This window comes from Malus sylvestris, chromosome 7 (assembly GCF_916048215.2).
Source record: "Malus sylvestris chromosome 7, drMalSylv7.2, whole genome shotgun sequence".
Taxonomy (NCBI): Eukaryota; Viridiplantae; Streptophyta; class Magnoliopsida; order Rosales; family Rosaceae; genus Malus; species Malus sylvestris.
Genome location: NC_062266.1, coordinates 34152391 through 34168035, shown reverse-complemented (window position 1 = coordinate 34168035; position 15645 = coordinate 34152391).

Here is a 15645-nt window from a genome sequence, read left to right as displayed (position 1 = left end):
AGTAACGGGTACAGCTCAGAATTCGCAAAATGCCACGTGTGCAGTGGCCGATGCGGCACGCGAGAGCCGCTGTTGGCGGGGCCCGCGTTTTAATACGTATTTATCTGTTTAACTAGATAAACTCGTTGGGAGTTTGCTTTTGTTGTTTTTCTGTTTTCGTTAGGCCGCCTCTTGGGGTACCCGAGCCTGCAGATCTGACTAGGTTCGGACCCGAGCCTGGGCTGCGGTCAAAATACGGTAGGTAATTTGCTGATTTGGATAACCGGGTTTTTTCCTTTTGGTGATGTTTGTCTGACGATACGCGGCAATCGGCATGTGATGATCGGCAGCCCGCAGATTCATACGCGGCCAACAGTAAGAGTTGGCCTTGGCATGAGAGGTGGTGAAGTTGCAGGTGTCCTTGGCATGAGCGTCATTGGTCTTCACTGTGAGGAGCAGAGGAGCTGAGCAGCTGTTTCTTTCTCGGAGTAGTGTAGTTGTGTTTTTGCTTCGCTTCGGGAGTGTGGTGGTCGTGCTGTTGTGATGGCTAGATTGGTCTTCGCCTTTGAAAAATAAGTTATGTGGTCTCGTATATCAACGATTACTTGATGTGATCACGCTCTAATGCGATGATTTTTTTGTGATCGTTTTTACAGATTGCTGATGAAATACTAATGATGACAATGGATGAGATTTGTTGACCTTTTTTTTCTCAATTGTTCCATCAATTGAAAATTTTGCCGGATTTTGTTTTAATGACTCTCATCTGTAAAAAAAGTCTTTACAACTTTTATCATTTTATCAAATGGTATTTATCTATTAACGAATTTACACATAATTGATTGAATAGGATATCATAGATTACCTAAGTTGACGAATAACCATGTTTAAGAATAACGATTCAAAGATAATAGTAACCGATCTGAATGACAAGCTGGTTTAACGATACTTAATTTTTACTTAGTTAAAAAAGATTAATATTTGAATTACATGGATGCGATGTTACTATTTATAGTTAGAGGAGAAGCTAAAACCATGGTTGAGATTTGATAAATTATATATGCTACCAAGGAGAACATTGTTCCTAAGCACAATATTTTTTACGTTTTTGCCTCTGTTTTAATGTTTCTCCCCTCTTATTTTTTCACCCTCAAACAAGGACGATTATAGCCGATTTAGTTATTGAACTGTCAAAAAGAGAGAAAATTCAATGCGTAATCTTAGCATTCAATGATTATTCTTGAATAATTGAAAATAAGTCTCAATTTTCAATTATTCAACCACATAATAAAGTTCAAACATATTATTGCCACTCAAGTGTGAAGGGTGATTTAGAACACCTTGCAAAGGCAAATATCTTGGGACAATTAGCTCTTTTTTACTAGTTCATGTTCGTCAATCATGTCAATAACTTGCATTTTTCTCAAAATTTAATGTTAAAGTCGGCTCATCATATCCTTTGTCTCGTGAGTGAACAAACAAATGGGCAACGATGATAGAAGACCTCGTGGATGATGGATAAAAAGCATAAGAATGACTCAGTCGGTGCTAATGGATCGCTATTGTACAACCCTAGGGTGCTCAACAAAATGCTTCACTTGCAACAATCAGCAATTGTCGGCAAGCTTTATCGACAAAACTCAACAACTGTCGACATGTCTTCTCACTCTCAACAATTGTCAACAACATCTATAAACACATCCTTTCACTCCCAACAATTGTCAATAGTTTATGCTCGCAAAACGCTTTATTTCTAATGACTTGACATAAACAATGTCGTATTTTTACCAAAATTATGATTGAAATTACTGTTACTGAATTTTACATTGTTATTAGAGTAAATTATAGTAATGGTCTCTCAACTTTAACTCAATTGGAGTAATGGTCCCTAAACTATAAATCCATTATCATTGGTCCATCAACTCATCAAAACGTACAACTATGGTTCCTCAACTAAAAATTCATTATCATTAGTCCATCAATTTTAATTCAACTAGAGAAATTGTCCTTCAACTTTAACCCAATTAGAGCAATGGTCCCTCAACTTTAACCCAATTGTAACAATGGTCCTTCCAACATAACTCATTTTTACAAAATTTTGAAGAAAAAAATCATATCTACATCTTTTGATGAGTTGAGGGATCCCAACTGTAACAATAGTCATTTCAACATAACTTATTTTGACAAATTTATAACGAAGTTGAGGAAATGAACCATACAAGGGCGGAGCTACAGTGGGCTAGGGGGGGCGGATGCCCCCATTGAGATTTTTTTAATTTTAAAAAAATTGTATGCATTCTAATTCCCTATGAGTAACACTCATTAAATAACAATTAAAAAAATTTGTCTTTTCTGATCAAACTGATTTGGTTCTGCTACACAGCAGCAAAGCTGGGTCTTATTTATTTTTTTATTTTTAAATTCAGACCAAAACAACGTCGTTTTGGTTCGTAAAAAAAAATAAACAAAACGGCGTCACTTCATATATGTTTGAAAAAAAAAGTATGTATAGTGGGGGACCGCTTGTCCCTTCCCCCCCCCCCCAAAAAAAATCCATCTCTGTTTCCTATTTATTGTGGATATGCGGTCTAACATTGAGTTTTCAGGTTTAAAAGAGATTGGAGTCCTTGCAAAAAAACTAAAAAAAAGGTTCAATGCAAAAAACACAAGGTGTATTTGCTGGTTTACTTGCTTGTGACATTAGCATTAACTCTTCCAGTTGCTACTGCAATCGTTGAAAGAGTATTTTCGGCCATGAAATTTCTGAAGAATCGATTGAGAAATCGGATGGGTGATCAATGGATGAATGATAACATGGTTATTTTTATAAAGAGAGAGATATTTGATGGTATTGGTAATGATGTTGTCATGCAATGTTTTTAAAACATGAAAATGGGTCAAGAGATATTGTAAGGGAATATTGTATGAAAACCTTTATGGATTAATATATAAGTATTGTGTTTAGTAAATTCTTGAGTTTTTTAATTATGATTTTGTTGTTTGAGAATGCCCTCATTCATATAAATTTATGGCTTCGTCCCTGGAACCATAGCTACACATTTTGATGAGTTAAGGGACCAATGATAATGAATTTTTAGTTGAGGGATCATTGATCTAATTGATTAAAGTTGAGGATCATTGCTACAATTTACTCTTGTTATTAAACAGCTGCAACTCACGTGTCGTCACCTAATCCCACATCCTAATCAGCCTATCAACTAGCGGGTCGACGGGGGTATGGGATGGGACCAGCTCATGCAGCTGTCTAAATCAAAGGGACTAATCATGAAAATTTTGAATAAGTTAGGGCACTTTATGAAAACCAAATTATAAGGACTCCTTTGTATCAAATATGAAAAGTACGGTTGCCCAACAATCTTTTCATCGTCAAGTGAAAACCTAATCTCGAAAACGATGTCAATTTTTGCGGAAATTCCAAAAATTACCCCATTGAATTTTGTAATTTTGTAATTTTTTTTTTTAGATTTAATTTTTACTTTTTTGGTTTAACGAAACACCAGAAAAACACACACGTGGTGGGGATTTTGAGGTCACCAACCGCTGTTTGGTTGGTGGGATTAACAGTTAAAAGTCAAGGCGCAACGTGGACTTTGGTTGTCCGCCTGTACGATACGCTGTATATCAAATCGTCGGAGAATCAGTTGCATTGCATGTGAGAGAGTTTTAAACATGCGGAGAATACGGAATGATATGTCATATAAACTGAAGGGAGTTTGTTTTAAAGTGTCTTTGTATTTTTATAATGCATATGACGTATGTATTTGTGTTTTGAACATATTGAAAAATCTCTCGATGCATAACTCTATTTGGCGATGATTTGTTTACTTTCACAAACCTAGTGGAACTTCCGGTTTTCCAAATCCATGCATGTGCAGTAGATACGTCTAGGATATAACGGAAGAATCATCGTTTTTTTTTTTCTTTTAGAAGAAAAAATTTCGAATGCTGAATTTCTAGTCTATTGAGTTAGTCCGGTAACTTACCAAATACATGTGTTTTCACATAGAAGAAATGAATGCGATGAGCTTTTTAGAAGTGAACAAACTTATCTACAATCACAATGTTGTGATAGTATTTTAAAACAATCTCACTTTTATGTGTTTTGACTTTTTTACATAACAATGTATAATTGAATTGTGATACTACTATAATGGCGTTCTCGTTACATGAAAGTTAAATCTTAAAATTGAGTTTTCCTTTCATCATCTAAATTGAGTTTTCATTTCATCATCTAGTAAAGTAAGCTAAGTTCTTTTTATCGAAGACATTTATAGGGTTTGAAGGTTTTTTTTGGATTTCGACTCTCCTTAGCAGTTAGCAACAAGGAAAAGGAAAAGGAAAAAGAAAAGAAAAAAATGTGTGCTAATAAAGATAATAAAGCATGAGTTAATTTTATGTATCATGCAAAGAGAGAGAATCGTATGTTCAGATATCGAAAGTTTGATACTTTGTAAAGTATACTTATGCCATTATACGTTATATCGTACGTGATTAACACTAATTACAATGGAAGATGATGATGATTACTTAAATGTGTACACAAATGCTTAAATAAGCAAGTTTTTAATTTGTTATTTGTAATAAGAGGAAATTACATTGATTGATATATACGTACACAAACGATAAGTTGAGTTCGTTGTAAAAGTTGTTCTGGATTTGCATATAAAGACCTCGCATACCATATTACTTGTCGTATACAACCCAAAAGAAATGACTTGGGTTGAATTACAGCATTCATGTATTGAGGAGCGAACATTTATTCTATAAAAGGGACTCCCTCACCAACATTAGAGAGCATCAACTCTAGCTCATCATTCATGTATTGAGGAGCGAGCCCTTATTCTATAAAAAGGGACTCCCTCACCTTCAAACGCCACAAGCCGAGCCAACCAAGGCAACATAAGCCACGAGCCGAGCAGCCTCGCAGCATGTGCTACTTCTAGTTGAACATCATTTCAGATTGAGCACCGCCTCCGTATTTAGATCTCGTACAAATACTCGGGGGACTTAAATGTAATTATGTAATAAAGGAATGGGCAAATATGTAATAAGTGAGGAGCCCTTATTCTATAAGAGGACTTCTCACCCTCACAATTAGGGGAGACCAATTTCCTAGGCCATCAGAGACCTCACTTTCTCCCTCAGAGGCTCTGAATCTCTCTCCCTCACAAACAGAGAAATACATAATCAGTGTAGACGTAGCACAAACCTTGGGGTGAACCACGATACATTTTGTGTTATTTACATTACTTGCAGATTCACGGTCGGATTTATGTCTAATACCTCCGGTTTTGTGCATCAACAAAATTTAATTGGAAGCGTGATCATGATCATGAATGTCTTTTTTATTGACGAGTATGTTTCTGTTGGATTATGCTCATAATTCATATTCTTACTAAAATTTACACAAGCATTGACGGTTTGAAATCTTTAGTTTTAAGAAATTAAGAGGATGTATAATTAACGTATGAATTTAATAGGAACCTAATATATGTGGATCAAACTAGTTTTGACAGAGTAGTGTGTCAGCCTCTGTTATTTTCCCTTTATAATTATATCTGCGAACTAAGTAAATTCGTTGAACTCATTTTATCCTTAATTAGAATAATTGAGAGTAGTCATTTTCATGGAAAGTACTTTATGATGAATCAATGAAGACGAACATATTAAACTGTTTGTTAGGATCATTTATAATAATTAAGTATCAAACCAGTTTGCTAAAGCATTGTATCGGCCTATGTTAATTATGATTTACAGTTAGATCAATGAACTAAGAAAATTGTTAAAACTCATTTTGTTCTTAAATTAAACTAGTTAGAGTATTAAAATGTCGTCGTCATTTAAAAAAAAAAAAAACTTTATGTTAATCAACAAAGTTCAACGACTGAGATTTGATTTGTTTTCAGAATAATGGAGTCAATGTTAATCAAACTATCTATTAGAATTAGTCACAATAATTAAGTATCGAACTCATCAACTAAATAAAACAAACCTCAAATATTTTGAAATAAGTACCCCTATGCTGCAATGTTTAGAGTGTCAATTTGTGGGGAGGAAAAAATTGGTGTGGAAAGGGGAGGGGAAGAAAGGTGTAGGGAATCGGTGAAACTTGATTTCACTAGGACCCCATGACTAATCAAGGGTCATGATCATGACTAATCTTTTCACTAGGACCCCATGACCATGACCATGGATCCATTGAGGATATTATTTTCCGGAGCTCAATGACCAAACAATTTGGACCACTCAATTTAAATTCGTTGGTTCAAATTAACAAATTTTCTTGCTCCACTTTACACAAGTTAAGAGTTTTGATCTTTCTGACACATAAACCAAATGTTTGAATTTTCTGACCCTCAAACTCTAACAGTAAATTCCGAAGACGATCCTAATTCCTTTATTTCAACTCTTAAAATATTGTTCAGATAAATGATTGACTATAATCAATGGATCTATACAACCATAATTACAATCAAGTTCACAACCACACTTCAGCGATTCTAACATTTTTTTGTTGTTGTGGCAATTAAAATATTTGGGAATTGGTCCATGTTGGCACCATCTTCCCACTTTCTCACAGTCGACTAGTGCTGTGAGAAATTATATATTAATTTGTGAAGGGTCTATGCCCAGTCGAATGTGAATCTGCTTAGCACCTGGATTAGTCTTTTTTTTTCTTTCTTTTTTTGGTGAAGAAACGGGGATTACAACCCATAGAGAACTACATAATAACAGCAAAACGAGTTCGAGAGACTCTAGCAGCATCATCAATGAGAGCTGATCTAATCCAAACGAGAGGCTCATAAAAAACAAGAACACCAATATCCATATTATAGCCAATTCATCCACCACACTATTCTTCTCTCTGTAAATGTGATTCAATTCACACCTCCTCACCTGGATTAGTCTTTAAACACTTGATATTAATTGATCCCCAGGATATCCAACGAGAAGATTCGAAGAGGATTCAATTCTATCTGTAATAAGTTCCTTTCTTTTTTCTTTCTTTTTTTAAAAATATTAGATGTATATAAACAAATGAAAGAATATTTACAAGCATGAATCATGATTTAGTTAAATAGTCGCCCTGCGAGTGGGACATTCTTCCATTAATTATTAGGGTATTGACAATTATGAGCTTTAGAATTTAGGTTTGTGAGAGAACACGTGAAGAGGGGTATTGAGGTAGTCTATCAAACAAAAACAAAAATTGGAGTTATAATCTTCAACATGTTCATAGAGAGTGTAATTTTGCAGTTGATGAGTTAGCAAAATTGGGTTTAAATAGCGAGATGGAGTTTCAAGAGCTTGCGGAGCCTCCTCCGAGGTTAGTTCAAACTCTATCGGATGACTGCGCTGGAGTTGCTACAGCTATATTAGTTGTTTCTTAGTGTTTTCTTTTTCTTCTTCCATGTTACCGGAAAAAAAAAAGAAAAAAGTTTTGAGATGATTAATCTATGTGGTTAAATTAAAGATTCAAGTTTTTAAAGATTACATCTATCTTGTTCACCCAAAAAAAAAATAAAAAAATTATGTCTATAAAAATTATATAAATTTGAAAATATATGAACGTAGGATTGAATTTAGTTTTTCTTTGTACAACCATATTAGTACATTTTATTCACTACAAATGAATGTGTTAATTGTTTTGAAGTTGTATAATTTTTTGCAAGGGTGATTTATGAATGATGTACTAAAATATAGACTGTTTGGATCATTAAAATACATTACAAAGTGGGCCATATAAAATGGTGTCAAAATGTGCGTCAAAACATAAACGATATGACCGTTTGATTAAATTTAGTGTTTTTTTTTTGTAAAATCGTAGCCGTTCATATTTTTTATTGTAAATAAATATCTTAACGATTTAAATTTTTTCTGGTTTTTTTGCAAGGATGATTTATGAACGCTATACTACAATATAGACAGATCAAATCGTTGAAATACATTACGAAGTAAACCCTACAAAATGGGTGCCTAAATATATATATATATATATATATATATATATATATATATCTGCTAATTGATTTTTTTTTTATGGTGACCTCATTTTTATTCGATATGCATCCAAACCTCCCTTTGGGTAAAGCCACATACTAATTAATTAGAATATTCTTAATTGTCGGCAAGTGCTACTCTTGCAGAAATAATGAATAATGTCTAATAAAATTCACAAGATCTATTTCACAAATGTAGTCTCGAATTAAGTTCATTTGAATAAAGAAAAAAAAAGGTCTTGGTGCTAAGATAGTCAGATTAATGTTTTTATTTGTTAATTGATCATTTTTAATAAATAAAAGAAAATAATTAAAATAAGGTCCTCTGTCTCTTCTGTCGTAATCTTTTATGATATATAAATAAATTTTGATTGAAAATATGAGGAAAATGATGCCTTACCTGTGTATATTTGGTTGCTATACGTACACTAGCATTCATGGAACTAACCAACAAATAAACAAACAAATTATTTTAAATAAACACTTATTAATTAGATTCATGTACAAATCGAATCGTGGTTTTAGGTCATCCTAAGGGAGTTTGGATTTTCTCCGGACCATATTGTCCGGAACCTAAGGATTAGGAAATCTAGATCGTTCAAGAGAGAGATATATATATAGGCCCTTGATGTGATGTGGGCTAGCGGAATGAGTTAATAGGAACCGTCAAATTTAATTTTAGTGATCTGCATTTCTTGCTCTTTATGCTTCGGACCGTACGATCCAAAGAGGATCTTTTTCCTAAGAACTAGACTATACTGTGGATTTTCTATAATACATCGGCGTATCCAATGAATGGCTAGATTAAAATTGTTAAAAATCTAATATGCAAATCTAACAGTCTAATGCAAAAATACATTCCACACCTTAGTACATTGTAAAATTTTTGATGTACTCTTGTACAAGAGAAATGCTAAGGACACTCACCTCACAATTTAATATTAATTTTTATATCAACATTATAAAATATTATGCAATAATATGAGGTGACAGAGCATTTATTAAAAATTTCGCTTTTAAACGAGTTTCCGTAGCATTTTTTCTTGTATAAGTGTTGTTAATGCTGAGAATTTGTTCACTAATTTAGCCAGGTGCCTAGGTTTAATATCCCACCTACCGTCATGGAAAAAACTGCATGCCTAAAATTTTCTTTTGATTTGACGTAGGATTTTGGGTATTATGATTCTGAAAGATGCCTACTGCCGAGTGCCAACTGCCAACTGCCAACCAACAAGAGTATATAACAATCTCTTGTTCTGATTTTATTTTTTGTTGGTGATGCTCACAATTATTGAGCGATGTTTATTAATTTATTGTTGAATGTATTTAAATTTTGAGATATGTGTAGTAAATAAATACACATCTTAAAATTTATAATAAGAAGACTAAAAAACATTAACACCACAAAAGGGGCGAGCAAAAATATACCCTCTTAAAAAATATAGAAGAGGAATGCTAAGTGAAACTCTTTCAAAAGCGGCACTCTCCATGAACTATGTCAAATCACAATTTAACATCATTTTCATGTCAACATTTAAAACATTGTGCCAAAAGAAAAGCATGAGGTGACAAAGAGTACGAATAGTTCCACTTTGAGAGTAGCTTAGCAAACCCTAAAACTGCAACTAGTTTTTCAGTTAAACAACTTAAACTAATTCTCCCAAGGGTAATACTAGTTTTACAGCAATTCCGAAGCAAGATTGAGGTGAGGGATGGAGTTTGTCCGAACCACATGCCCTGCCCACTTTGCAAGGCAATTCGTTGCATGACTTTATCGACGAATAAACAAACGGAACAGAAACCCTAAAATAAGAGAAACTTTTCTCTCTCGGCATATTTTGTAAGCTCCGCCCTTAATATAATTAATCATGTCATCATATTCAATGAGCAATTAGAACAAGAAAAAGTTGGATCTCTTTATAAAAAAAAAGTGCAACTGACCATACCTTTCAGCAACAAGATTTTGAATTGAAACATTTTTGCTCAATACCCTTGAGTTGATGGTAATGGAGAGATTTTTTTAGTATGCTGAAAACACAATTCGATATATCAAGTGTCATAATACAAATGGTTGAATACTTAAAAAAATTTCAAACTCTTATGTTATGACACTTGGTGTGCTGAGTTGTGTTCTCGGCACACTGAAAATTATCTCCTCACCACCATATTTATCACCATATTATGAGCAATACTAAATCTCGAAATTTTAAACTTATTCAATGATAAGTAATACGAGTGAATAAAAAAATGGTTTTCAACATATTAGAAAAATGGTGCGCTGCGTATTTTATTCCAATAATGACATATTTGCTTAAGATTATGTGATTTGAAAATTGAATAGCATTGTTTTTTTTTTTTTTGGAACATTGAATAGCATTGTTTGACATCTTCCTTGATGAGTGTAGTTGAATAAGAAAAGAAAGGAAATCTTAAACAAGTTTATTATCTGCTTGTCTACTAATACCATGTGATTTACGGAATTAGATCTCATTTGGATTCACTTGGTGGGGATCTTAGGGATCCCCACATCTTAACTATTCATCGTGTATCATGCGGTCAGAAATCATTTGACTTCTTTTAATTAAATTAAACACAAATAGTATCTGACGAAAAATGATCACACGATGTACAATAAACAACTAGAATGTGAGAATCCCTAGAATTCCCACAAAGTGAATCCATAGAGGATCCTCTTCTCAGATTTACATGGAAAGACAAATCTATGACAAATTGATTGGCAATGTAGTTGTCATTTAGCCCTCTCTTGCAACACCAAATCACAAGCATGACATAGATATTGGATTGGATAGGTAATAGTAGTATAAGTTGGGGCATGCAAGTTGTCCCTTCATAAGATTTGTCATTTCAAATTTTCCTCATGTAGGATTTATTTTGGTTCCGATAACAGAAGATTTAGTGCAAAACTGAGCGCATTGATGTTCTAAGATCATATAACCGACCTCATTTTAATGGGATAAGTCGTAGTTGTTGTTGATGTAGGTCATATAACCGACCTTAACTTATTGGGATAAGTCTTAGTTGTTGTTGATGTAGGATTTTTTTTTTGGATCAAGTTGATCTTCTCTTTTTCTTTTTTGTCTTCATTTTGTTCAGAAAAGGATCGAAAATGTCACATCACGTCATTGAAAGATGTATGAAATCTTTCTATATAAACCCTAAACCTAACTGAAATGTATCAAACAGGACTTGATCAAGCATGGATATAGACAGTTCTTTATGCGTGCCCTCAAAGAGATAGGAAGGATACTTATTCATGCACCTAAGAGCGGAAAAGAGAGGCAATAGGACTGATTGAGACAAGTGATTGCAAACTGTAGTAGTAGTAGCTAACTACTTCAACTTTATTTGGTTTCCAATAGATTGATAAGTAAACTTTTCGTTTTGACTTATTGATGATTAAGAAGAAGGTTAAATTATAAGAGTTTGGAGGATCTTTTGCCTTATGTTTATACTCAAGTCGTTTGCTAGGTCGATGACTATTTATTTTAATTACATTGCTGTTACTTATATATAAAATTTGAACTCAAAATCTACAACTCGTGTTTTTGTTTGTGTTTAGTTTTTAAGTTAATCTCTAAACCCTAAACACTAATTAAAACTAAAAATGTGGTGCGGAAAATACATCAGAGTTTAGGGTTTATATTTGCAAAAAAAAGTAGTGCCCTCTAGATCCGAAAGGAGACTTGCATTATTCCATTTTGTTTGAAGTGTTTTTTGTTGAGGCAAAAATCTACTTCATAGAAAATAGATGGTAAATTAAGGGGAATTTTAACGAAAAGCTTATTGTGCCGTTCACTCTAACGAAAAACCACATTTTTATACTAAAAAGTCAATCATGGTACTATTCACTTTACTATTTATTTTGTCCTTATCGTTAAAACTCAAAGTTTTCAAGTTTTTTTCATTAGTTTTCCTTAAATTAAATGGTTGGGAATAACAACAACAAAGCTTTATCAGTTGTATAAATTTTATAACGCCACAACACTTGATTTTGCGTGAAATCTTTCCGTTAGCTCCAAATACTCCATGTCTTAAAAAAAAAAAATCTCTTTCCAGGTGTTCCTAGTCTTCCTCTACCCATTTTGCCCTGAGCCTTTATCTTATAATCGCATTTCTAATCAGATCATCTGTAGATTTTCGGTTCACATGTCCAAACCACTTTCTTTAACCTGAGCATCGGTAGGGAACAGGAAATGAACTGGGAATAGTGTTTTTCTTGGGTAACATTATGAGATGGAAACTTTACTAAATTATATGCAACATGTGCATTCCTTTGAAAAAAGAAGTTTATGCCACCCCATAGAGAGCATTGTCATTGGGGTCGGTCTATATATGAAGCCATGTTCATGAACTGAGAGGCTTGGGGACTTTGGAGAGAGTTAGATTAAATCTTTTCTTTATATAATGATATTCTAATATAAGGAGATTGCACATATTTATCATAAAGAGAAGAGAATTGAGTTAAGTCACACAATGTGTAAATCAAAATAACAGTTTTTAAGATCAAAGAGTAAGACAAAAAAAAAAAAAAGAGGACGGGCCCCCGGAGGGAAGCTTTCTGTTTGCGGTTCTCCTGTAGCTGATCTTTACATAATTATCTTTCAAATTCAACACAAATGTCAGACATCATTGTCATTCATATCAGCCAAAACAAAAAACCGCGAGTTATAAATAGAGAAAACTAGTACCAAGTTTTTGTACTGTATTAGTTGTAGAGAGAGTTGCTTGTTTGATTTGAGTACTTTAAAATTTAATTGGTGACAATAATTGAATGGAACCCATAACATCAGCCACTTATCAGCATACAGTCAGTCATATGCGCATACATAATTATATTTTTATACTAACTTCCAATCACAGATGCGGCTTCTCGCAGCAGTTGACTAATTTGTTTTTGTTTGTATTTTACATGGAATCCATTATTTGGTTGGAGGAGACATGAGAATTTGATTGTAGTGTGCGCTGAGTGTGAGTCGTGACAGTGTCTCGCTAGGGTTTGGAGACTCTGTGGGTAAAGAAATATCCCATGTATTACGGCGTGGAGACCCAGCAGTTGGCAAAGGGGAAAGAACCAGATCCTATGATGAATTATATCCTCTTCGTTTCTGTGTGCGAAGCCGACCAACTCAGAGAATTAGACCACTCATTTAATTCTAAGACATTCATTTATCCATCCCACTGGCTCACCTCTACAAACCAAGGGTCCGAATCTCTCTATCTTCCCTTTGAACGGCCCAGCTTTTTGTGTTTGCGGGCTCCGAACTTAGAGATCCAGAGAGGATCCCGACTCCTATGAAATGGCGAGTGGACTTTATCACTTAAAAACTAAACTAAGAGTCTATTTGGATGTACTTTTAAAATGACTGAAAACGCTTTTGGTGAAAATATTTTTTAAAACAATCATTTGTAAAAATGCAAGTAAATGACTGGAAAAGCATTTAAAGTGCTTCCTAAAAAAAGCACATAAATGGTGTTTTTTGTAGAAAGCACTTCAAGTGCTTTTGGAACCCAAAAACATTTCCTTCAAAAATACTTTTAGTCATTTTAAAAGTATATCCAAATGAGCTCTAAATTATTATAACGAGAATTTTTTTAGAGCAACGATTATACTTTTATATGCGGCTACTGTTTGTGTGTATATAAAGAATGAATAATATAGTTGTTATACTACAGGCCTAATTTGTAGTATGGATAAAAGTATTCAAATGTTTTAACATAAGTAGAATGACAACATCTAGTACCATGCCGATCGTTAAAAAATAAATTAAAAACGACGTTTTTATGAATAAAAGTCCATGAATACTTTCTTGCTCTTTAATTATTTACTTTTTTCAATTACTTGACGTCCTTTTATTTCACTGTTAATCAAGAAATTAATTAAATTTGGTCAAAATTTAGAAAAATAATGAGATTTGGAGAGAGTTAGATTAAATATTTTTTTATATAATGATATTCTAATATAAGGAGATGCACATATTTATAGTAAAGAGAAGATAATTAAGTTAAATCACACAATGTGTAAATCAAAACAACATTTTTAAGACCAAAAAGTTGGGTAAAAAAAGGAGACGTGGGGGGAAGGGGGGGAGCTTTCAGTTCACAGTTCTCCCATAGCTGATCTGTTCATAATTAGCTTTTAAATTCAACACAAATATCATACATCATTGTCATCCATATCAGCCAAAACATAAAACCGCAAGTTACAAACAGAGAAAACTAGTACCAAATTGCTGTACTATATTAGTTGTAGAGAAAGCTGCTTGTTTGATTTGAGTACTTCTTTAAAATTTAATTGGTTACAATAATTGAATGGAACCCATAACATCAGCCACTTATCAGCATACAGTCATATGCGCATGCATAATTATATTTTTATACTAACTTCCAATCACAGATGCGGCTTCTCGCAGCAGTTGACTAATTAGTTTTTGTTTGTATTTTACATGGAATCCATTATTTGGTTGGACGAGACATGAGAATTTGATTGCGGTGTGCGCTGGGTGTGAGTCGTGACTGTGTCTCGCTAGGGTTTGGAGACTCTGTGGGTCAAGAAATATCCCATGCATTACCGCGTAGACCCAGCAATTGGCAAAGGGGAAAGAAGTAGATCCTATGATGAATTATATCCTCTTCGATTTTTGTGTGCAAAGCTGGTGGACTCAGAGATGTGGACCGCTTATTTAATTTTACGACCTTCATTTGTGCATTCTACTGGCTCAACTCCACAAATTAAGAATCCGAATCTCTTTATCTCTCCTTTGAACGACTCCTATAAAATGGTCAATGTACTTAATCACTTAAAAACTAAACTAAACCATTATAACGGGAAATTTTTTTAGAACGACTATTATACTATTATATGCGGCTACTGTTTGTGTGTATATAAAGAATGAATAATATAATTGGTAAACTACAGGCCTAATATGTAGTATGGATAAAAGTATTCAAATTTTTTAACATAAGTAGAATGACAACATCTAGTACCATGCCGATCGTTAAAAAATAAATTTAAAACGATGTTTTTATGAATTAAAGTCCATGAATACTTTCTTGCTTCTTAATTATTTACTTTTTCAATTACTTGACGTCCTTTTTTTCACTGTTAATTAAGAAATTAATTAAATTTGGTCAAAATTTAGAAAAATAATAAGATTTGGCCGTTTGATTGGTTTATTTAGTTGGAGGCAAATGGTCGTTTGAGTGGTTGAGGAGTCCCTCGATCATCATGCTCAATACACCTTCGTAGATTCCAAGAGTCAATATTGGAAAATTATATTGGTTAAGCAGATTGAGATCCACTCTTAATTTTGACAATTAAAAATATAAGAAATTATTATTCACTACGCAACATTATTATTTTCCAATATTTAATTTTAATTTCATATAAACAAAATAAATGCGGCTATTGTTTATATGAAATTAAATTAAATATTGGAAAATAATAATGTTGCGTAGTGAATAATAATTTCTTATATTTTTAATTGCCAAAATTAAGAGTGGATCTCAATCTGCTTGACTGTGGTCACGGGTAAAGTAAAATTCTCCATAGCCTATTCGGGTCCGAAATGAGTGGATGCTACAATAGTAAAAGGGTGGCATTGAGTTTTGCATTTGAGGTTTTGAG